At 44.6% G+C, this 25,217-nt stretch overlaps 1 protein-coding gene across 3 annotated transcripts in view; it reads right to left on the reverse strand.

The window, feature by feature from the left end:
- Positions 1–23,307, reverse strand: part of ARAP3 (ArfGAP with RhoGAP domain, ankyrin repeat and PH domain 3) — a 131,495-nt gene extending 108,188 nt beyond the window's left edge. For 2 of the 3 annotated variants that reach the window (XM_075602014.1, XM_075602012.1), the window contains exon 1: positions 22,749–23,306. The gene's annotated coding sequence lies outside the window, so the exon portion shown is untranslated. Of the gene's footprint in view, positions 1–22,748 lie in introns of all 3 variants that reach the window. The other variant, XR_012801847.1, reaches the window with a different exon arrangement.
- Positions 23,308–25,217: the final 1,910 nt, after the last annotated feature.

Here is a 25,217-nt window from a genome sequence, read left to right on the forward strand (position 1 = left end):
CCAGTCGCTCACTCTCTCACCCACCCAGTCGCTCACTCTCTCAACCACCCACCCAGTCGCTCACTCTCTCACCCACCCAGTCGCTCACACTCTCACCCACCCAGTCGCTCACTCTATCACCCACCCAGTCGCTCACTCTCTCACCCACCCAGTCGCTCACTCTCTCACCCACCCAGTCGCTCACTCTCTCACCCACCCAGTCGCTCTCTCTCTCACCCACCCAGTCGCTATCTCTCTCACCCACCCAGTCGCTCTCTCTCTCACCCACCCAGACGCTCGCTCTCTCATCCACCCAGTCGCTCGCTCTCTCACCCACCCAATCGCTCGCTCTCTCACCCACCCAGTCACTCACTTTCTCACCCACCCAGTCACTCACTCTCTCATCCACCCAGTCACTCACTCTCTCACCCACCCAGTCACTCACTCTCTCACCCACCCAGTCACTCTCTCACCCACCCAGTCGCTCACTCTCTCACCCACCCAGTCGCTCACTCTCTCACCCACCTAGTCGCTCTCTATCTCACCCACCCAGTCGCTATCTCTCTCACCCACCCAGTCGCTCTCTCTCTCACCCACCCAGTCGCCCGCTCTCTCATCCACCCAGTCGCTCGCTCTCTCACCCACCCAGTCACTCACTCTCTCACCCACCCAGTCACTCACTCTCTCATCCACCCAGTCACTCACTCTCTCACCCACCCAGTCACTCACTCTCTCACCCACCCAGTCACTCTCTCACCCACCCAGTCGCTCACTCTCTCACCCACCCAGTCGCTCACTCTCTCACCCACCCAGTCACTCACTCTCACCCACCCAGTCGCTCACTCTTTCACCCACCCAGTCGCTCACTCTCTCACCCACCCAGTCGCTCACTCTCTCACCCACCCAGTCGCTCTCTCTCTCACCCACCCAGTCGCTCTCTCTCTCACCCACCCAGTCGCTCTCTCTCTCACCCACCCAGTCGCTCGCTCTCTCATCCACCCAGTCGCTCGCTCTCTCACCCACCCAGTCGCTCGCTCTCTCACCCAACCAGTCGCTCGCTCTCTCACCCACCCAGTCGCTCGCTCTCTCATCCACCCAGTCGCTCGCTCTCTCACCCACCCAGTCGCTCGCTCTCTCACCCAACCAGTCGCTCGCTCTCTCACCCACCCAGTCGCTCGCTCTCTTACCCACCCAGTTGCTCACTCTCTCACCCACCCAGTCGCTCACTCTCACCCACCCAGTCGCTCACTCTCGCACCCACTCACTCACTCTCGCACCCACACACTCACTCAGTCACTCACCCAGTCACTCACCCAGTCACTCACCCACCCAGACAGGCAGTCACCTGTCTTTTGTTGAAAATATAAAAATAAACAGGTTGCATTGTAATGTTTTTTTCTGTATCACAATAAGAAAACAGTTAAGTAAAAGTTGCGCGCTAAAAAATATTTTTTCGGGGGGGGGGGGGGGGTCGCTATGGGTTCAGGGGGGGGGGGGGAGTTCGCCCTGCTCCTTTCATTTGTCCCGGGCCCCATGATTTCTGTTGGCGGCCCTGCCCAGGACATACTTGAAAACGAGAGGTAACTCTCAATGTATCCTGGTAAAATATTTTTAAAATAAATAATTCAAGTGTCAAGGTGCAGATACTCTTACAGTGAATTTAACAGAGTTTGGATACTTTGACATTTAAATAACATAGTGCCATCCTTTCAACATATGTAACAAAGGTAATAACATTCTTTCCATCAGTAAGCGGAATCCAACTCTACCCAACCAATGGGGTTCGTTACTGCAGTATGATGGGATAGAAAGTTTCAATATTTTTTTTAATGTTTATTTTTCATGTATTTGCGAGATCTGTTAAGATCTATATAGAGGGACACAATTCTGAAGTCACAATACGACCGTCATTATTTCAAAACACAGGTCTTCATCTCATCAGCGATTTGTAAATCTTGTTGTGGGTAATCTTTTTAGTTCAAATATTTGTGACTCACCCACTTGCAGTTACTTTGTTTAGAATCTTTCCATTCATCTGTTTCATAAGACTGTTTGGTAAATTCTCAGTTCCCACTGTTGTTCTTGTAATAATACTTCCCCCCCCCCTAATTAGAGCTGAAAGTGTAAGCAGTGCTGTGCATAGAATGTTTGCAAACACCATGAGTCCCTGCCCCATAGAGATTTTAATGTTGATGCCTGAGGCACAGGGAGATGTGCCCTAGGTCACAAGGAGATATGCCCAAGGCCACAAGGCGGGCTCACACAGGGATTTTAACCTAGCACATCAGCTTCAAAGGCATTGACATTTGCACTGAAATCTTTTTGTTCTTTTTAAAGTATTTAGGGCATCATCCTCTGTTAAGAAAGTAGCACTATAAGTGTTTCATAGGAATACAGTTCATAGGACACAGAATAAAAATCCATTTTTTATACAGGAAAAAAAATGTAATGATTATTTTAACAAACTTTCACTGATTTTTAGAATCAGCAGTCCCATAAGTCTTCACCGGAGTCTCACTTAAATTAGCGATCACTTTTCCATTTAGATGCTATCGTTTTTGGCCCGGAAGCCCCAGATTAGATGATTTCGGGCTTCGGATCCGATATCTCCTTTTTAAGAAGATGACATTTTTCTAAGGAAGCTGATTCCCCTGACAGTAATCAGAAAACGATGTACATTTGTGGCTACTGCAGCGTGAAAGCCCCTGTCACGCTTAGCCACATACAAGTGATCGGCATGAGAGTGAAAGCACTGTCATGTCATGTGTTCTTTAAACCTTTAAGTGCCGAGGGGTCGCGGTACTTGAGGTTCGCGGCCCCTCTGGCACAGTGCGGGCGTGCATTTTTTTAGGAAACGGAGGTGGAGCGCTCCATGGTAACGCTGGGCACGATGTAATCAGAAAAAAAACAACCCTCCTGGCCATGACATAGTCTTCAACTGAGCCACTGATTGAGCCACCTGTGCAGGGATATCTTGAAAACCTGACCTGTTGGTGGCCCTGGAGTTGCCCACGACATGGCCGGCTTTATGGCGGTTCCATCGGTGCCAATGCACCGAGCCCCGAGCTTTGAGAGGACCCGCGCTCTTCCTTACGACAGTTAAAGCTTTTTTGCTGGGGGCCTCTGTAACTGTCTCATACCTTGTCCGGCGGCATCTGCTTCTGTAGCGTGACCCCGCAGTGTCATTTGACGCTGTGTTGCCATGGCGACGTGTCGCCCTAAGCCAAACTAAGTCAGTTACAGAGGCCTTGCACGCTCCCCGGCATTTAATTTAAATGGTTTGGGGAAGAGCGCGGTGCCTGTAACTGCTGCGCTCCCCCAAAAAAATCTCACGCCCCCCCGCTCTAAATTAAGTTGTGATTATATACATATATTATGTACATGTGAATTACCTTGTCCTTAGGGCAGGGCAATTATTATTATATGAGAGCAAAGATTTCAAAAGTGATGACAATATTTCACAGTGCTTATTCATTTTTTCATTTTGTTAAAAATGCATACAGCAAATTAAAATATCACTTATGAGCACATTCACATGTCTCAGACAGGTCTGCAACCCTGCTTTTCACCATCCACTGCAGCAAGGGATTTTGGGAAATGACATGCAAATGAGCACACAGTGTCACCTTTTGCTTCAATTCCATTTCGACATGGACCCCTATAAAAAAAAATGCACAAATCATAAAGATGTAATCCATTAAACCTATTACGGTCATTAGTTCACTTTAATCCTACATGGGTTAAACGAAACCTCTTCTCTTGGTTCAGAGAAGAGGCCAGCTCCCTACTAATGCATGGGACTAAAGTCTTCACTAGCACAGAGAAGGCGGCTTCACAGGATATTGAATAGGAGTGCTGACATCCTAACTATTTATATACTGCTCTGCTAGTTCAACAAAGAGAAAAGCGCACAGGAAATGGGGGAAGGGGTGGTAACCCTGTGATTTATGGAAACGGCTAGCATAAATCTACTACTTTTCAGCTATAAGCAATACTACGGGATGCCAGTGAACTGTTGGAGGGGGAAAAAAATCAAATATTTTCTTTCAACGAATAATGCAAAAATCGTGTCAACGTTTAGGTAACAGAATTGCCTCTCCCTTTCTGATATAACTTCATTTTCTATTTCTTCTGCTGGTGTGTAGTACGATTCTCTTAACACTACCTTTAAAACAGAAAATATATTACTATACAATATTCTAAAAAAATAAACTTATGAGGTGGAGTAACAGGGAAGAATAGTGAGCTTTTGATTAAATACTCTTTTTTTTTAATACACGTTTCAAGGTGAATTTAAGGTAAACAAAAAAACCCACATATATAAGCTTAGCCTGCTATAAAATCTTATTCTTTTTTTTTAATATTATTTGCAGATTTTTTTTAACGTTAGCACGGATATAAATGTATAAATGTATGTGTATAGCACCCGTTGATAACTTGAGCACGGTACATATTTTTCCTTTTAGCTTTTTGAATGATTGCCGTAGAGACCAGCCCCCAGAGGAACTTTTGTTTATATCTAACATGTTATATGCGTGTGCTAATTTATCTATGTGGATGCATGCACCACAGAGTTCATAGGTCTAAAGCCTCAGTGTAATATACACCTATATCCTACACAGGGCCGGCTGGGATTATTTGCGGGGTTCGGTGCAGGGCGTTGTGTCCGGCACTGTATCTCCTCCTCAGCATCCCGTCATCACGACGCCAAATGGCATTGTGTTGCCATGACAACGTGACGTGGCATGTCATCACGACATCATGCAGTGTTCCGTTGTCATGGCAACGTCACGGTGCCATGATGAGGGACCCGGCAGGAGGAGATGCCGGAGAAGGTAGGAGACAGTTACAGAGGCCCGGCGCGCTCCCCCTGCAGTCAGTTTAATTGTTGTTGGGAAGAACGTGGGGCCTCTGTAAGTGCGGGGCTCGGCTCACAGGCACCGAAGGCACCACCATCACGCCGGCCCTGGATGTAGCACACAATATTACACCTGCTAAAGCAAAGTATCACACAAAATAACATGTTAAATCACGCATGCCTTATCTACTTAACCATTGTTTTCAATGGCCTCCTTGATAAATAATGCACCAGTGTTAACGCAATGCAGAGCTTTAACAGGTCTCTAAATTCTGGCTGGCTTCTAAGTATTTGATATTTTCATCCACCCGTGTGTGTGTGTCTCTATATACAGGCATACCCCGGTTTAAGGACACTCACTTCAAGTACACTCGCGAGTAAGGATATATCGCCCAATAGGCAAACATCCGGCTCCCTACCTGTACCGAAGCTGTGCGGGAGACTATAGAGCCTGTTTCAAATGTGTTATTTACATCAGTTATGCACATATATAACGATTGCAGTACAGTACATGCATCGATAAGTGGAAAAAAGGTAGTGCTTCACTTTAAGTACATTTTCGCTTTACATACATGCTCCGGTCCCATTGCGTACGTTAATGCGAGGTATGCCTGTACAGGCAGTCCTCGTTTTACAACGCTTCGCTTTACAATGAATGGCTTATCCAACGCTATGCAATGCATACCTATGTTCCTTTTTACAACGCCAAAATGGCTTATCCAACGCTCTTACGACGCTTTGCAACGTTGTGTATGTGTGTATATATATATATACAGTACACATTCACATAAACAACGTTGCAAAGCGTCCTAAGAGCGTATATATATAATATTATACTATATAATATTATATTATACTATATAATATATTATTTATTATGTTATATTATATATATAATACAGTATATACACTATATAAGTTATGTGTGTGCTGCATATCTTACTGCCTGCATAAAATATTTGGTGTATTTTAGTGTTAAAAATGCCTTCAGGAAAGGAACCTTTCATTTAAACAGTGTTCCTATGGGAAAACGTGTTTCGCTTTACAACGTTTCGCTTTACAACGCCATTTTGAGTAACGCATTGTGTCGGATTACCGAGGACTACCTGTATATATTATTGAAGTCAATGGGACCAATGCTACGTGGAAGGTGTCAGATTACTGAGGTGTATTATTTATTTATAAAAATGTTTTACCAGGAAATAATACTGTACATTGAGAGTTACCTCTCGTTTTCAAGTATGTCCTGGGCATAGAGTTATGATGACAAATAATAAATGGTTACAAATACATAGTTACATAAGTGAACAGGGTATACATTATAAGTGTAGATGAACTTCCGTGCTCGAGCCATCCGAAGATAAAGGTCCCCCCTTGCTGCTATCCGTGCTTGAGCGTCCCCTCTAAACGCTCCGAAAGGGGGCCCAAATGAAGGATCCCCAGAACAAAAACAGAAAAGCGCACAGAGCGCACCGGGGGTTAATAACCAGATATACAGAGCTATGCTCTAAGGTATATAGATAATTGCAAACAGGCAATGTGAAGACACAACACCTTCTAAGCGTATAGTGGCAAATTTATTCAGTAAAATAAAAACACAGAGTAAAAAGTTAACATTAAAAGGTCCACAACAGACCACAACACAGTCAAGGCAAGCAGTTCCTAGACCGCTGCTCTAACATTAAATTAAGCCAAATGAATAGCTAGCAGGGTAGTGCACACACAATACAAACACATACAGACACTCTGGTCACAACATGTAAGGAATACAAAATGCGGCAGACTAAAACAAGACCTGCTGCCGGGTACGGGCTGACGGGGGGGGGGGGGGGGGGGTGGGCACTTACCCTAGGCAGTGCTAGCTGGCACAGCAAGCTGACACCAATGGTCCGGACTGCACCAGCAGCAGAGATGGCAATACAGCAAGAACTACCCAGATTAGTATCCGCCCAGCCAGACAGCAAGCGCGTATGGTGACCTCTACGCGTTTTGCAACCACGTGCTTCGTCAGGAGAGACCATGAACAGTCTTTTGGTGTCAGATCTCAGATGGTAAGTGCTACATGTGGTAGGGGTGAGGAGCTTGTTCAGATAGACGGGTAGCTTGCCCAGAAAGTATTTGAAGGCAAGACAGGAAAGATGAACTTTGCGCCTAGACTCAAGTGATGATCAATCTAGTTCTTTGAGCATTTCGCAGTGATGTGTGTTGAGGGTGTCAAGTTTGCTAAGTTGGGTTTGGGGTGCCGAGTTGTATACTATGTCCCCATAGTCGATAATTGGTATTAGCATCTGCTGTGCGATACGCTTTCTGACAAGCAGACTTAGGGCGGATGTGTTCCTATAAAGTATACCTAGTTTGGCATAGGTTTTGTATGTCAGGGTATTAATATGCATCCCAACTGTTAAATGGGAGTCAAACCATATGCCCACGTATTTAAAACTAGTAACAGGAGTTAGGATGGTATTAGCATTTGTTCTTATCTGGAGCTCAATCATTGGAAGCTTTAAAAATTAAGCCTTGGTCCCAAATACCATTGTTACAGTCTTGTCAGTGTTTAAAAACAGTTTGTTTTGGGAAATCCAATTTTCAAGTCTCAAATAGTTAGATTGAAGTATGTGTTCAAGGTCGGAGAGGCTAGAGCTGTGTGCATATAAGTTTGTGTCATCCGCATACATGTGTATTGAAGCTCCCTTACAAGCTGTAGGAACATCATTGATGAACACTGAGAAGAGTAGGGCCCCCAGAAAAGTGCCTTGCAGGACACCAGAGGTGATATTCAGGGGTTTGGAGTTAAAGCCTGAGATAGACACATGTTGGGATCTACCTGATCGGTAGGAATGAAACCAGTTTAAAGCATGCTTCCCTATGCCAGACCACTGGAGTTTGTTAAGCAAGACAACATGATTAAGTATATCGAAAGTCTAAGAATATTGCACCAGTGAGTTGTCCCAGTTCCATTCCACATTGGATCTCATTGCAAACTTTTAGCAGGGTAGATACTGTGGAGTGTTTGGGGCGAAAGCCAGATTGGAATTGACTAGGGAAATGTATCTTGGAATAATAATCGCTTAATTTGGAGTGAACACATTTGTCCATGACTTTGGATAGTATTGGGAGAAGAGAGATTGGCCTGTAGTTTGAGACAGTGTTTTTGTCCCCACTTTTGAAGATTGGGACAACTCTTGCAGTTTTGCAGGTCTTAGGGATATGGCCTGCAGACAGAATAGAGTTGACTATGGAAGCAATTAGTTTTGCAATTGCTGGGGCACCAAGTCTTAGGAACTTAGATTGCAGTACGTCAGGTCCACATTGGCTGCTTAGTTTTAATTTGAGGAGCGCTTGTGTAATCTCCTCTTCAGATACTGGGACAAATTGAAAATTGTGAGCAGTGTTGAGAGAGGGTGGGGCTATAGGGGTACCCCCAGATTGAGCTTCATGTTTGTAGATTGGGTGAGGGCAATCAGCGCGTCACACTACGGCGGTCTGTAGGGCTGAATAAGTGTCCGCACTTGCGAAGAGTGCGTACGGACACAGGGGAATGGTGCTATTGTAAATATGTTCATACTCGCGAGTGTTCGTAAAGTGAAGGTCTGTATAGCGGGACATGCCTTTATTGTGCTTTTGCTTGTCTATTTTGCCTTGTGCACATATTCCGCAGGCATCTGTAGTTATTAAGATCCTTGGTAGTGCTAGTTACTTTGTAGCTTTTCCACAAGGCATCCCTGAAAAGGTAGAGCGCTATACGGTCAGTTGTAACCCACAGAAGGTGGGCCCCTGTACTCTTATTCTGCGTAGTGGAACATGGGTATCACAGAGTTTTAAGAACTCGGATTGGAAATAGTCGAGTGCAGAATCGGGGTCGGGAATTAAATTGATTCTGTAACAAGGGCAGTTGGTAAGGCCAGTCAGAAACTGTTGTGGGTTAAAGTTTCTAAATGTTCTAGTGAGGAGAACTTTAGGGCTTGATTGGGTGGTTTAATTTTCCTTACACAGTACACTATTGCATGGTCACTGAAAATGTCTGGAAGGATGCGAGAGGATTAGATTCTGCTGGAATTTGAGGAGAGAATTAAAGCTGCAGTTCAGTCTTTTTTTTTTACTTCAATAGTTTCATGTGTGCAATCTCTAATTACCTAAAGAACTGTATAGCTGCAGGTCAATTCGTTCTCCATGTATTGATCGGCGAAATTTGGTGACATCATTAGTGAAGGGATCTGTTTTTCTTCTGCTTCTGTCTCTCAGTGGAAGCTCATGAATATTCATGAGCACTCCTGCACTGACATGTGCTAGAGGGAGGGCAGGGCTGACAAAGGGGTGTGCCAGGGCTTGTGACAGGACATGAAGGGGCAGTGCCTTAGCAAATGCTTGTTAAAATAGAATACAAGAAAATTGGTCTTTCAAAGTTGTTTTTTTAAAAACAGAAAATGCTAAAAGTATGTTTTCTTACTACAGAACTGATTTATTAAAAAAAACACACATGCAGGATATTGACTGAACTGCAGCTTTCAGTCTAGAAAGGAGTGGTTGTGAGATTTCAGGAATTGTATGGGAACAAAGCATGTGTGCAAGGGTGTTACATTTTTAAATATGTGGTATTAATGATGTCTGTGGAAGCATGTAATGCGTGTAAGATGAAGTGATGTTATTGGAAGTTTATGGGAGAAAATAATATATATAACAGGATAATATCATTGATACCACACAACAAATGATATGTAAAGGGCTAATATATAATATATTAAAAAATGTGGGCACTCGCGGGGTCTTTAACTGAAAGATAGCACAATAAATTGCTATTTTTTGCTCTTATAGACCCCGTTTTGGCTATATTTCATATACGGATCAATCCTGGACTTCGCTGGTCATTCATTCATGGCAACGTATACAACAGCATCGTGAGTGCTCTTATCCAAGGACAGAAAGGGGTGATGTTACAGTGGAGTACCTGACGTGTGAATGTAATGAAAATAATGGTGGAAGACTCACAATGAGATGGAATCGAGGTGTGCCAGCCTCTGTCCCATCCTATGCCAATGAATTACTTGCGTGCCCTCCTAACTAACAGCTGTGCTGCTGCCTCCAGCCTCCTAGCTGCCAGTTTCCATTTTCTTGTCTGTTTCCAGCTATTGTTTCAATTCAGACTTCCTTCCTCTTTCCAGATCTCCCACGCGCCTATTCCCTCTCCCCCAGGGAAAGAATAACAAGCGTTCTCAGTCTTTCTCTTCACGCCTGTCATCCACAAATACTCTGATATTTTCAACAAAGCCCCGAGACCTACCTGGAAAAAGCATCTGAGAAGTGCAAAGGCCTATGGGACAGAAGTGCGATCACATAATACACTTTGTCAATGGGAGCAGCTGGAGACAAGCAAGTGGTGAATTTTTTTTGTAAGTGAGCCAGCTACGGAGATTATATTTAAGTGGGTGTCCTACTTTGCTCACATAATAAAGTTGGAAATGTAATCAAGTGGGCCAATCCACATAGCGTGTAAAAAAAACAACAACATAAAACAATCAACAACTTCACCGTGTAGTTGGCTCCCTAGTAAAGAATTAATCAGCCTTTAAGAAACAATTGTACTGATCTGTATCCTACAAAAAAATTGATGTTTTCCTTTTCACCGGCTCTGTTGAGTTCATACATGCCACCTACGTATGAATATCTGTTTGATCAATGATGGCATCCCATATCCTCTAGCATTCAATGTGACGTCGCGCGGCGCGTGACGTAATTTGCCGTCATAACGTCATGCTGCCATGGCAACGAGACGCCATGTGACGTCATGTTGGGGCCGTCCACAGCGTCATTTGACGCCGAGATTCCAAAGGCGCAGGAGGGCGGTAGAAAGGACGCGACCGAAAGGCAAGTACCTTCCCATTAGTTCCGATAGGCCTGAGAGCACAGCAAAATTATTTGGGGGTGGAAATTTGTGCCGCCCCCAAATTCTGCCGCCTTAGGCCTGGGCCTAATGGGTAATCTGGCACTGTAGATCTGAGGTCATATTAGCAAAAGACATATTATGATAAAGGTTGTAAAACCATCCAAAGCATTTGTTTATGTTACAAATGATTAAACATTGGCACTGGGCATTTTGTTCTGGAAAGGACTGTCCCAGTAAAGCATCCAGTTCCATTCTGAGTTTTTACAATATGTGAAGTTAGGGGCCCCACTAAACCTTAATACTCTGAGTCCTACGGAGTCTCTGATTCCAAAGAGAAAAAGCTTTTACATTTTCCAGTCAAAAAGACTTGTCCTGGAGAATAATATAACTGCGGGGATTATCCTCACAACGGGGAGACATCACAGCTTTCGATTGGTGAACCTAGTGATCTTACACACGTCCAATGGTTATATCTCCAAACCTGGTGGGTCTCCAGAGTGGAGTATCACGGTTCATGTAACATTACAAAAGTTAGATATTTTAAAAGAAATTTGAGCTGTCAAATGTGAACATTTTACTTTTAGTATTGCCTTGAAAATTAAATCAAAATACATTACCACGTGCGCACATTCACGTCTCAGAAAGGTCTGCAACCCTGCCTTTCTCCCCATATCTCCTAACATATAGTGCTTCCACTGTAGCCAGGAATTATGGGTAATGGCATGCAAATGCGCACACAATGTCACTGCATGTCCATTTTAACATGGACCCCAATAAGCTTATGCCTGCCGGATTTCACAGCACTTTCACCACAGCCTGGGTTAAAGGATTGCATAGCCAGTAAACTTGGACATTCAGGTTTATTCTTCTGTGGAGTCCATGAATTTCACTTGTCTGCGGAACAAACAAGAGCAAAGGAAAATGGATAGGGGAAGACAGGTCCGGCTCAACACACTTGCTGACATCAGTAACACTACATGAAGTATCAGCAGGAAGCCCACCCATCTTCAGCTTATCATGTTTCCAAAGTAACATTGAGACATGGTTGAAAAATTCTAAGGGTCAGAATATTTTTTAACCCTTAGGTTCCTGGAAGGTTTGCGGCATCCTGTGCCCTGGACCTTCCGGCCTCCGGGTCATGTGATCACTAGTGTAGTGATAACATATTATCGTTTATTTGAAAAGCGCCAGCATATTCCGCAGCGCGGTAAATTGTGGGTACAGAGTTATGTATATTACATAAACAGAGTGACATACCAAATAAGGATAAACAAGCATAAACAGATACAGAAGGTACTGCTTGGGAGAATCTAGAGGGAATAAGAGGCAATGTTGAAACAAAAGGTCAAGTGTCTGCTCATTGTGGGATGGAGGGTGCCTCAGGATGGAGTCAGCTGGTCTCATTAAGGTTTTGTGGGGTTGATGTTAGGGGGTGTCACATAGCGTGGAGTTTGGGAGGGAAGCGGGAGTGTTAGATGTTAGAGGAATGCAAGATAGGCTTCCTTTAAGCAGGTGTATTTTCAGAGAGTCAGAAAACTGGGGAAGAGTTTGATGGTACATGGTAGGGAATTCCAGAGAGAGGGTGCAGCACAAGGGAGGAGAAGTCTTGTAGGTGGGAGTGAGAGGAGGCAATAAGAGGAGAGTGTCGTGGGCAGAAAGGAGGGGGCGTTTAGGGGTTTATTTGGGGATGAGGGCTGTGATGCAAGGGGGGGCTGCATCATTGAGAGGTTTGTAAATCAGAGCTAGGGTTTAAAATTAAATGCTAGAGGATATGGGAAGCCAGTGGAGGGATATGCGTAGTGGAGCAGCAGATATACAGCGGTGAGTGAGGCAGATGAGTCTGGCAGCAGCATTTTGGGTGGATTGAAGTTGGGACAGGCGGACAAGGGGAATACCAACCAGGAGAAAGCTGCAGTAGTAAAGGCGGGACAGGATGGGAGTGAATTAGGATTTTTGTTGTGTCATAATTCGGAGGTGGTGGCGGCAGGACTTAGTGAGGGCTTAATGTGAGGAATGAAGGAGAGGGCAGAGTCAACGATGGTCCGTAGCCAGCGGGTGTGGTGTGTTTATGAGATTGTGGTATTATTGACAGTGAGAGCGTTTGGTAAGGGTGGCAGTGGAAGGAGGAAAAAGATTATTCATTCTGATTTTGTTTTCTTACATGGCAATGACAGTCACAAGGAGAGTCAAGTTTACCCGTGCTGAAAGCTGTGGCACTGCCAATGAGCTAGCCATGATTATATACCGCGGAACCTGTAAGCCTGGGCTTGCTTGCTACTCATTACTTCACGTTGGCCTCTTGTGTCCTGTAAGAGATGTGTGCAGAGGTACATATAATGGAGACCGAGTAGGGTGAAATTAAATCCCGGCTTTATTGAGCATGTTCCTTTATCCAGGCAAAACATACAAAAACAACAAAATAACAAACTCCTATCCCTTTGTAAGGGCTAACTTACTTCCCCAGACTCTCTCTGCAGGACTGGAGGGATATTCCCATTACCAGCCTATCACCCCAAAAGTCTCAGGAGGTACCTTAAGCAGGTGGCCCTCCATGTCAGTCTCTGGCAGGTTCCTGGGTCCTCTGTGTCCAGGAAATATAGGTGTCTGGGTGTCTTGATCTCAGCACAGACTTTGTGCTCAAGACAGTGTTTGTGTGCAGGCTTCTCTGCTTTCCTGTGTCAGACCAATTGTGAACTCAGGAATCTCTTTCCTGTGTCTCACATGTCACTCTTTCACAGAGCTCTCATTAGGCAGGTGGAGTCTGGTCAACTGCATGGCTGCACTTAACCAGCTCCCTGCTGGATTTAGAGGCAGTTTCTTCAAAAGGGATAAGTCTCTGTTACATGTCCTATGTGGGAATTCAGCTTTAGAAGTCATAAAAGTTACTATTTCCTAAACAGAAAATTGCAAGTGGGTTTCACATAAAACTAGATGTGATTAACATAGGAGGCAATTTGTTAAAAAAAAAAAAATAACTTGTTGCAAAGTAAAAACTGGAAGTGACGTTTCTAGCATCGTTTCAACAACAATATGGCCAGTCTTGGATTTAGATTTTTAGCCCACATAGTTCTCAGCAAGACAATCAAAGCTTTTTTTTCTATATTCGCCCACTGTTTACAGGTCTTTGAAACTTTCTCCCACAACAAATGCACAAGGATCTACTTTGCTTTTTAACTGCATTTTCTTTCATAGTCGGAGCTGAAAAAACAGCTGTGTCAACTCTCTCTGATTTTCTGCGAGCCTCACTAATTGTTTTTGGCCCTGTAACTGCGAAACTCCGTGATTCCAGCTCGAGTCATCAAAGCATATCCCGCGCTAGCTCAACAAAATCTGCGATTTCTGCCATTGACTTTAATGGCAGATAGTGACAATTCAGAGCACAAATCACACTTTGATGACTCACGGTCAAAATGTCCTAAGTAGGTTATCAGCAGGCAGCCCCTGGGGGTTTCACCTGCGGCCCCCAACCGCTGCCTTGTGGACCTGTTGGACTGGCCCACCAATAATTCACTTCTGCCGCGGATCACAACTCCTTGTCTGTCCCTTCGGTCAGCTGTTGTATGACAGCACACTCATGAATACTCTTCCATTCCTCCTTTGCTCAACACTACTTCTGAAGGTAAGATGAGGAGCAGGACAATATTAATGAGTGCGCCCGCATTAAGCAGCTGACAGCAGATAGCAGGAAGGCACACCTGCCAGTTAGTGCTCCCTGTGCAACAGGAAGAGAGAAAGAGGTACAGCGCACATGTCCCCTTCTTCGCACCCCCATATCACCCACTCTCTCCCCGGTATTACCCATTTTCTCATAGTACAGAACTGATTTATTTAAAAATAAACACACATGTAGGCTATTGCTTGATCTGCAGCTTTAATCAAAGATATTGACCAACCAAATGTAAGCATTAAGCATAATATGAATATTGAACATTGATAATCTATTAAGCATATTACTGTTATTAGTACACAACTGTGCTATCGAATGAGTGTCAGGGTTCCAGGCATGAAAATGCTGGTTCTCTGGGTTTATGGACTAGCTTTGACCATCTGGATGTAGAAGACATTGTGTAAACAATCCAGGGGTTACGTCCCCTACCTGTGATTTAGACCCAGTCCTAAAACGCCTTCTCTTAGAATGTGTTGATGTAATCGGCCCAGTATTTGCCAAAATAGTCCTGTGCTCTTTGCAGATGGTGATCTTTCCACAACCGCTGAAGGAAGCAGTCATCAGACCTCTTCTACAAAAGCCTTAATTAAACACGGATTGCATGGCTAATTACAGGCCTGTATCAATCCTTCCTATCCTAAGGAAGGTTATTGAGAAAGTGGTAGCAACCCAACTGGAAACCCGTTTATCAACCCATGATATTTATGACCCCTTCCAGTCAGGATTCAGAAGACGGCATAATACTGAAACAGCTCTGGTTCGTTTGCTAAATTATTTCCTGGTGGCGAGAGACAGAGGTGACTGTTCGATTTTAGTAATCCTTGACCTCTCTGCAGTATTTCATACCGTTGGCCATGGGATCTTAATGGCAGGTCACAGTGAGCATCTTCAAGAGTATACTCCTCTACACCAAAGCCCCAGTCATGTGGAGTGCCACAGGGTTCTATCCACAGGGTTCTATCCTTTCAGCTATGTTGTTTGTAGTGTACAGTACATGCTGCCACGAGGTGACATAATCCGAGGGTTAAAATGGCTGCCAGAAAACCAAACAGTATTAACAATGTTACGCTAAGTCAGGGGTGTGCAAACTTTTTGCCTTGCGCCCCCCTGCCTGCTCTCCCCCACTGCTCACGCCCCCCTAACCGAGTCTGAAGCATCAAATGACGCCACGGGGTTGTGACATCACGCCACGTGACCCCACGGCGTCAATTGATGGTGCGTTGCCATGGCGACACGTCACCCAAGCCGACTGAGTCACGTTAAGTGAGTGAAGATGCAGAGGCCTTGCGCGGTCCCTCAGCATTTAATTTAAATGCCTTGTGGAAGAGGGCGGGCCCTCTACAACCGACGAGCCTCCCAAAACATTCTTGCGCACCCCTGCGCTAAGGCACCTGAATCCACATTGATACATCAACAATACATCATCATATTGTCACCAGTACAAAAGCACAACACATTTGTGTACAGTTGCAAATTCAGTCCATATTGGACATCCGTGCACTAAAGTGACTATATTTGCAACAAAAAAACAAATGTCAAGCCCCATTACCTTATCTAAAGTGCCACTATTGTATCTATTAACTTAATCTTATCTGAAGCTCCTAAACTTGCAAGTTCATTTGAAATTCTGATTTTTTTTTTCCTCGTCAAATATTAGACATAGGGCAAAGTAGAATTTGCAGCTTTCTTATTTTGCAAATGCAGAGTCGAATTTATGGTAAAGTGCAAAAACTGGTACGTTTGGGGATATTAAAAAAAAAAAACGAGCTGCAGCTGGACACAGTATGGTGCAATAAGCAAGAAAGGGTTTTAAGCGAGAAAGGGTTTAAGCGAGAAAAAGTAATAGAATCCCGTGGGACAAGAGGGAGGCAACGTTTGGAGTGGGTGAGATTCTAGTTCATTTAAAGCTGCAATGCCACATACAGTAGTCGGGTCAGCTGGATTTCTTAGGGGCCTCTTAATGGGGATGTGTTTGCCAATCAAATACTTTCTTTACCTTTATCCCACCCTGTCCGTATGACAGAGCCAATAAAGATAAGGGGGCATGGGGAGGGGGAGGTATTTGCTGAAGACATAGTGACATAAAACCAAGGGAGCAGACAGAGGAAATCAAACCCCTCCCAAATCTAACTTTAAATACAAATATGTACAGGAGTCAGGAAGGTGGCAATTACCCAGATGACCCCTTAACATGTCACTGAAATTAGTTAAATGTGGTCCTAAGAGGGATCATGGGCTTTCTGCTATGTTTTCTACGGGAGATCGGGTCTTGCGCTCCTGTGAAGTGCTGAACGTGATGTGACCGGTAGACAGATGGAAAAGGACCACTCCTCTTCCATTCGTCTTAACAGCGAGGTCGTGACCATGTGACCGCGCCGAGGAAAGGTCATGTGATCGCAATGTACCAGAGGGGCAATGGTGCCTCTTTCACGCAAAGGGTTAAAAGAGCAGTCACAGGCAACAGGTAAAAACAAACAAACAATGTTTACGTGGCGTGTTAGTGTGATCGGCTTACTTAGAAAGATTAAAGTAACAATTTGACCTCTTCGCATCCTGTTCCCCTTTTCTCTGGGTCCGCTGATTATTTTGCATATAAGCTACTGACACTCCAAGAGTCGTAGCAAACGACTGATGCAGGAATCAACTAATTACCATCAGTATGTAATTGCTGACTTGATACCCAAAAATATACTGCGGCACGCCACCCTTATATAAATATGTATTCTATTGTGTAAATATCATTAACAAAATCAGCCAGCAGTAAACACATAATAGTAGTAAAAATGAGACCAACGCGTTTCTCCCTTTTGGCCCAGAATAAAGGCTACATTAACCCCTTTGATGCCCCCATAAAGTTGCCACCCCGTCCGTGGGTCTGGCACTCCAGGGGTCCCGTCGTGTAGTGGCTCAGAGGAGCGTTCAGGTGATCTCGATGTGCCGGCACTCAAAGGGTTAAAGGGTAGATTTCACAGGAATAAAAGGGTTTTCACCTCCAGAGGTCCCCAATTAAAACCCCAAACCGTAAAAAATAAACCGAGTTAGGGAGGGGGGGGGGGGGGGAAATTGTTGCTATCAAATGTTTGTCTGGTTAGGGATGTCATATCTCTTAGTCTGTTCAGTAAAAATCTGGAAAAATATGACATGGAAGTTTATATTTTAGTTTCTAATGACACAACAGTTTCCCTGATGAAGTTACTGTAATAAAAAAAAGAAATCTCTTCCCAGCCTGGAAAATCATGCAGCTCAGTAGGTTCCATTACAAAAGACGGCTTTTAGAGATGCTTTCCCATAGCAAATGATTCCAGCTGCACATAATGTAATATCCAGTTTTTCCTTGGCAGATCTGTTGCTGATTTTATGGGGTTTTTTTTTCATTTTGTTTAGGAGCGGCAGACATCAAAAATGCGTTTCCCAGGGGGGCTTGTTTTGTTTTGTTTCTGCTTGGTTGGAAGCAGGGGGTTCTCCAGAGCTGAACCACGTTAATGTCAGCTCCGGAGACCCCCTACTTCCCGAAACACTTACCTCCGTAGGTCATGGCGGCTGGGAATGAAAAGTAGCGGTTCCAATGTCTCCCGTCAAACGGGCGAATAGGAAGCCGCGATGTCATCCGTTCCCTGCTTCCTATTGGCCTTAACGACACGGGACCTTTAAACATGCAGGAGATGCCGGCAGCACCTACGGAAGTATCTCGGAAAGTAGGGGGGTGGGAGGGCCCGGAACTGAACGCGGTCCACCTCCAGAGACCTAAAGATCGCACCTACAGGGAATTTCTTTTTTTAAATAAAATAATCCCTTTTGTTTACAACAGACGCAAGAAGTGACCATATAAGCATGATCACTAGTGTCCGAGGTTAAGGGGTGATATCATTGTAAGATGACATTGCGGCTTTTGATTGGCTGACCCAGCAGCCATCTTTGTTTTTCCTTGCTGGCAAAAGTCACAAATGACATATCTCTGCAAATGGGGGGGGGGGGGGTAGGAGGGGGAGTTCGGAGATTTAAGTGACACAGTACACGGGGACCGGAACCCTGTATAAGTAGCGGTGGTACTGTACTTCCTATTCTTTAAAATTCCTGCGTCACACGGGACAATCCTATTGGCCCACGTGATGCGAGAGATTTAAACCGCCATTTTGCTTTCCCTGAATGGGATTGCACCTTTGTTGGTAACTATCTTGTGAAGCAAAGGTTCCCCAGAACTGAAAATAGCGTGTTTCACCCCCGGGGACCCCCTGCTTACCATCCTGGAAAAGAAAAGGGGGTGAGAGAGTATGAAACAAAATAATGGGACAGAGGAAACAGCTGCTTTAAATGTTCAATCCTGCCCCAAATCAGCATAACACATCACGTGTAAAAGAGGCCAATTGCAAGGTCTACATATAAACAACTTTATGTGCCACTGTATCACAGAAACTACAGTTTCTTTTTACTCTCCCAGAATCCCTTGCTGTTCAGTGTCACTTATTATTAGCTCTCCTTCCCAAGTGAGGGCAATGACATAATCAGACTGGAATTAAAGCTTCATGTGATTCTACCTGCTATGTTGGTCTATCACAATCAGTGGGGGTTCTCACAGACACCAAGGAGGGCCTACAGAAATGTGGGATTGTAACCACTAGGAAACTGGGTAACTGAAGTCTTTAGTAAAAATAGAAAAACAATATTAAAGCTGCAGACCAAGCAATATCCTACATGTGTTTTTTTTAAATAAATAATTTCTGTACTATGAGAAAATACTTGTAGCATTTTTTAAACAACTCTGAATAGCATTTTTAATGTGTTATAATGTAACAAGCCTTTTATTTTTTCTATAGCAACCATTTACAAATTCACATAATACTCCTCTGCAGTCATTTAGTGAACCCTCGAGCCAAATCTTCACAGATCGATCACAGGAGAACGTATCGATCGGCAACTTAGCTAATTACAGTACTTATCATTGTGTAGATTGTATTGATGCACATATTAAAGGGAGACATTTTAAAATAAAAAAAATGGCAGCTTGGACTGCTGCTTTAAGTATTTATAAATAATTTGGAATGTTTATTAGGTTACAAGTAATAGTAACCTAAAGTGTAAGATAATTTCTAATGAATTACAATTAAAAGCCCAGCTGCATTTCTATTAGGTGGCGCTAATGCACATCTGGATGAGTATTAGTCTGGGACATTGTTAAGATGCAAACCAATAAGAAATTTCACTGCAATTAATTTCACGCTAAGTATGAGAGATCATGACACCGCATACGCGTGTGGTAAACAAGCAGCAGGGAACAATGACAACCTTGCTGTCAGAGTTTCAAATTTACTGTGCAGTTAAATTAAGCAGATTAGGGTTTATAATGAACGTAAGGAAAAGCTGAAGCAAAAATTTCTAATTAAACCCATAGCTGCCAAAGGTGTGTGGAGGTATATGAAGTTAAATCAGTCAATCAATGTTTTTATTAGTGCATAGATTACCCAAGGGTTTCGCTGCATGAGTCAATATGGTGAGACTAGTGCCCAAATGCTTCACAGAAGAGCATTCCTGGCAGAAGTTAAACCTTGTGGTACTTTGGCTGCACAGTAAGCACTAAAGTCATGGTATTATTGATGCTGATCTGGCTGTGATATCCTATATCAGAGACATTTCCTGTGCACCCTGCAGAGATGGCACTTTGGCATAATCAAACTTAACAATTCTTTAGAACCGGGGTCGCGTTTACGCATGTAGAGGAGAATTAAGACGCCTACAGAATGCCTGCCCTCCCTCTCCTCTCAATAAACTCCATACATATTTATATGCCTGAGGCGTCTATCGGCAGGGAAGAGACTGCCTGCGCGCTATCGTCACACACAGTGGCTCTCGGGTCACGCCCGACAATGCCTTGCGTGACGTCACTCAATGCATTACAATATTGTATAAATATATAAACCGGGGGAGGGGGGGCACTCAACGCACCGATTATTTCCACCCCCATAGCGGACACGATCTCACAGCTCTGCCTCTGTGGAGGGTGAATGTGCCTGTCTCTTCTGCAGTGGACCCTCCAGCCACGTCATGTGTACGCAAAAATGTCTGCCCCCATATACTTTTGCCGCACTCTCGGGCCTATCGGGCCTAATGGAAAGTCACTTACATATGCCGGGCGCTTCCTTGCTGCCGCACTCCTCTTCCTTCCGATTTGCAGCGCCAAATGACGCCGCCGGCGTCACTAATGTGGCGTCACATGGCAGCTCGTTGCCATGGCAATGTGTCGTTGTGGCGTCAAATGACATCGCGTTACCATCGCAGCGAGACGCCGTGTGACATCACTTTGGTGACGTTCACAGCGTCATTTAACGCTGCAAATCGGAAGGAGGAGGTGGGCGGTCGGCATATGTAACTGCCATCGGGCGGCGGATTTAGAAACATATACAGTATATATATATATATATATATATATATATATATATATATATATATATATATATATATATATATATATATATATATATAAATAAATAACATGATTTGCTTAGCCTATCAATGTTTCGGTCCATTTACTGGACCTCCAGTAATTGGACATGTCGTTGATGGACTAAATAAATCACTTTATTTCTTTAAAAATACCAGCAAGTGCTTAATTCACACACACACACACACACACACACACACACACACACACACACACACACACACACACACACACACACACACACACACACACACACACACAATTTTTTTTCATACAGTACACATGCTACTTGGTGCTGGATGGTGATCCTGGCCCCTCTGCGTGCACCCCATGGCAATCTAATTATCCGGTCTGTTATTTATGGTTATTGGGTGCCCCAGGCATTACTTATTTATATATGTGTGGTGTGTGTGGTGTGGTGTGTGGTGTGTGGTGTGTGGGTGTATATATGTAGAGGTATTTGTACCGTTTTAGCCGAGCTTAATTATCAGAAACTAATAGACGATATCATTCTGTGGTTAACTAACTGCTTTTATTTGTGCGAGCTTTCGAGATACACTGATCTCTTCTTCTGCCGGTAAGTAACACGGCCGGAAGAAGATATCAGTGTATATCGAAAGCTCGCACAAATAAAAGCATTTCGTTAGCCACAGAACGGTTTCCTCTATTCGTTTATATATATATATATAGCCACAATCCTCGCAGAATAAAAATACAGTGCTACTCTATTTCTAAAGCAACCTCTGTTTAGGGCTCAAACTCATTTCAAGCAGCTCTCCTCTTTCACACAATCTGACGCTACTACGGTCAACTCTGCTGCCTATTCATGGTGAAGACGGCGTCAGAATTTGCTGAAGAATGTACCACTATCTACTTTCTCCCTGAAAAACCCTCCTGACTCAATGCAAGTCAATGGAGAGTTCGTCGTCATTTTCCCTACCAAGTCTTCCGAAACATACGACTAATTTATACGGTCCAATGTTTAACCCATTCACTACCAGGGACACCAGCAAAATGTTGCAATAGCAGCGGAGGATTTGGAGGGGTTACGTGTATGAAGTACTGTAAGATCTTCACCAATACAGCACTTATTCCCTCACCTACTGTCTGTAAGTTTCCCATTAAACCTCTTAGATTGTAAGCTTTTCGGGGCAGGGATTTCCTTTCCTATTGTCTGATTTTGCTGCACTTACTGTATAATTATAATTCCCTGTACTGTATTCTTTGTGAAGCGCTGAGTACACTTTTGGCGCTATATAAATAAAGACATACAATACACTGCAGTGATCAAACCTCTTGGTTTATTAGCTAAATGGAGACAAAGGATAGCGATGCCTCTGGATATTGTTCATGTAGTCTCATAGAACAAAGCAGTAATCAAATTATAGTGACATGAAGGTGTATTAATTGGCATTACTTATATATATATTTAAAAAAAACTTAACCATTCATTTTTTTAAGAAAAGGTATTTTTATCTAAAATGGTTTTTAAAACCACTGGTCAAAGTGTGATGGTACCAGCGGATATGATGTACAAGTACTTTTTATTTGTATTTAGCAGGTCAACAGCACTAATACTTTAGCATTTACAGGCCCACAGTGCCAATACTTATTAGAGGGTTACATACTTACTGATATAGAAAGGACAAAGCATATGTTTCTGTTTTGGGCGCATAAAGACAGTCTACATGGTTTTAAGATGGTCAGAATGGCTTTTTTTCAACATTGAAAGCATATATATTTCATGTCTGGCCAAGTACCCACTACTTTTTAAACCACTTCCACCACTGCTTAAAAAACTGAAATATTGCAATGAACTATTTGGAAAGGGGGTTCCGTGATCCTCCTTGCCCTGATGTACAACAGAACCAGGCTTTTTAATGTCACCACTGCCACCCTCTCCCCTCCCCAAGACCCCAGCACTGACCTCAATCAGAGGAGTTGTTTCTTGTGAAGAGAGACCCTCACTCAGGGATCCCACACACTGTGCACTGGGAGCATCCGGGCTGTGTGGCTCTCTGTCCTGGCACCCAGACTCTTGCGCAGAACGAGCGGATTCTGCGAACTGCCCCGGAATTTCTGCGAACTGGCCGGATTTCTGCGATCTGCTCCGAATTTCTACGACCCGCCCCAACTTTCTGCGATCTGCTCAAGATTTTTCTGCCACCTGCCCAACGAGTGTGCAATAAGTGCCCTGGTGGATGTGTATTGTGCAGCTCGGCTCTGCCCCCAGGATAATGCTGCCTGCCCTCGGGTGAGGGTCAGATCTGTGCTGTGCTTTCTATATCCCGGGTGAAGGGGATGTGCCCTGCTCCCTGTCCCCGGATGGTGCTCTGGCGCCCCCCAGTTCTTCAGGCTCTATATCTCCCCCCGGGAGTCAGTGGCTGCTCGGTGTCTCCAGTGATCTCCGTGCATTGCTTTCCCTTCCCTACCTCCCCCGTTGCCCTGGCACCCCACCCGGCTCTGACACTCTCAGGAGCCAGGGGCTGAGAATGGGGAGGGAGGATGGGAGATAACTCTGCTCTCTCCCTCCGCCTATCTGTATCTAGCACAGCCCACTATCCCTAGTGATGCTGTGCAGTCCCTGAGACATGTATGTGAATTATGTGGGGTTTAACAACGTAGTAAAACAGTGTGATATAGTTAATCTACCCTATGCAACAGATGGAATATGTATGTATCTGTATGTATGTATGTATGTATGTAGTGTGTGTGTATGATATAGTTCATATACCTTATCCATCAGATGGAATACGCACGCACCTTTTCTTTCACTTACCTGCAATGTTGCTTCAGCTCTTGGGTTAGGGTAATGTATATATGCATGTGATTGTTATGTACAGTAGCATGCACTTGCTAATACCTGTCAATGATTAATATGTGTTCCTATTGTGTGGGCATGTGTGTGCGTATATATATATATATTAAAGAATATCACTTGTGAGCACAGGCAAAAGGTGACACATTGTGTGCTCATTTGCATGTCATTTCCCAGAATCCCTTGCTGCAGTGGGAGCACTGTATGCTAGGCGATAATGGTTGAAAGGCAGGGTTGAAGACCTGTTTAAGACATGTGAATTGTGCTCACAAGTGGTGTTCTTTATTGGCTATATGCTAACGGGGGTTCAGCCAAATTCAGCGAAGTTGATTGGACGGCGCTTCACTTTACAGAGGGACAATGACCCAAAACCCAAAACATACTGTGAAAGCAACCCAGGAGTTTTTTAAGGCAAGAAGTGTAATATTCTGCAATGGCCGAGTCAATCACCTGATCTCAACCCGATCGAGCATGCATTTCACTTGCTGAAGATAAAACTTAAGGCAGAAAGACCCATGAACAAACAACAACTGAAGACAGCTGCAGTAAAGGCCTGGCAAAGCATCACAAAGGAGGAAACCCAGCGTTTAGTGATGTCCATGCGTCCAGACTTCAAGCAGTCATTGCCTGCAATAATTTTCGACAAATTATTAAAAATGAACATTTTATTTATGATTGTGTTAATTTGTCCAATTACATTTGAGCCCCTGAAATAAGGGGACTGTGTATGAAAATGGTTGCAATTCCTAAACGTTTCATACGATATTTTTGTTCAACCCCTTGAATTAAAGCTGCAAGTCTTCACTTCTATTGCATCTCGGTTGTTCATTTCAAATCCATTGTGGTGGCGTACAGAGCCAAATTATGAAAATTGTGTCAGTGTCCAATTATTTCCGGACCTAAATGTATGTGTGCGGCCCACCCAATTGTGTCCCGGTTACGGCGGTGAAGAGGATGCGGCAGCTGGTAAGTATTCTGTGTGAGTGAATGCTGCCAGGTGATTGGATGAAGGGCCGCATGGGTTTGAATGAAGGAGGCGGGGCTTGGAATGCCGGCCGGGATGCAGGGGATTGGTCGCAGGCAGGTCAGAGGAAGCTGGGGGCGGGGCTTCCGCTTTGTGCAGAGCACACGGTGAGTGTGTCTCTGCCTCCCGCTCCTCTGCCTGCTGCGATGTCCCCCGCCGGGCGGGCAGCCACAGGGACCCGAGGTAGAGGCGCTCACCCCCCTTGCTGCTGACCCCCCTTTGCCGCTGACCCCCCTTGCCTCTGACCCCCCTTGCTGCTGACCCCCCTTGCTGCTAACCCCCCTTGCTGCTAACCCCCCTTGCCGCTAACCCCCTTGCCGCTAACCCCCCTTGCCGCTAACCCCCCTTTGGCGCTGACCCCCCTTGCCGCTGACCCCCCTTGCCGCTGACCCCCCTTGCCGCTGACCCTCCTTGCCGCTGACCCCCCTTTGGCGCTGACCCCCCTTGCCGCTGACCCCCCTTGCCGCTGACCCCCCTTGCCACTCACCCCCCTTGCCACTCACCCCCCTTGCCACTCACCCCCTTTCTGCGCCCCCCCCCTTGCACCCTTGGCG

The sequence above is a fragment of the Ascaphus truei genome, chromosome 5 (genome assembly GCF_040206685.1).
Source record: "Ascaphus truei isolate aAscTru1 chromosome 5, aAscTru1.hap1, whole genome shotgun sequence".
In the NCBI taxonomy this organism is placed as follows: Eukaryota; Metazoa; Chordata; class Amphibia; order Anura; family Ascaphidae; genus Ascaphus; species Ascaphus truei.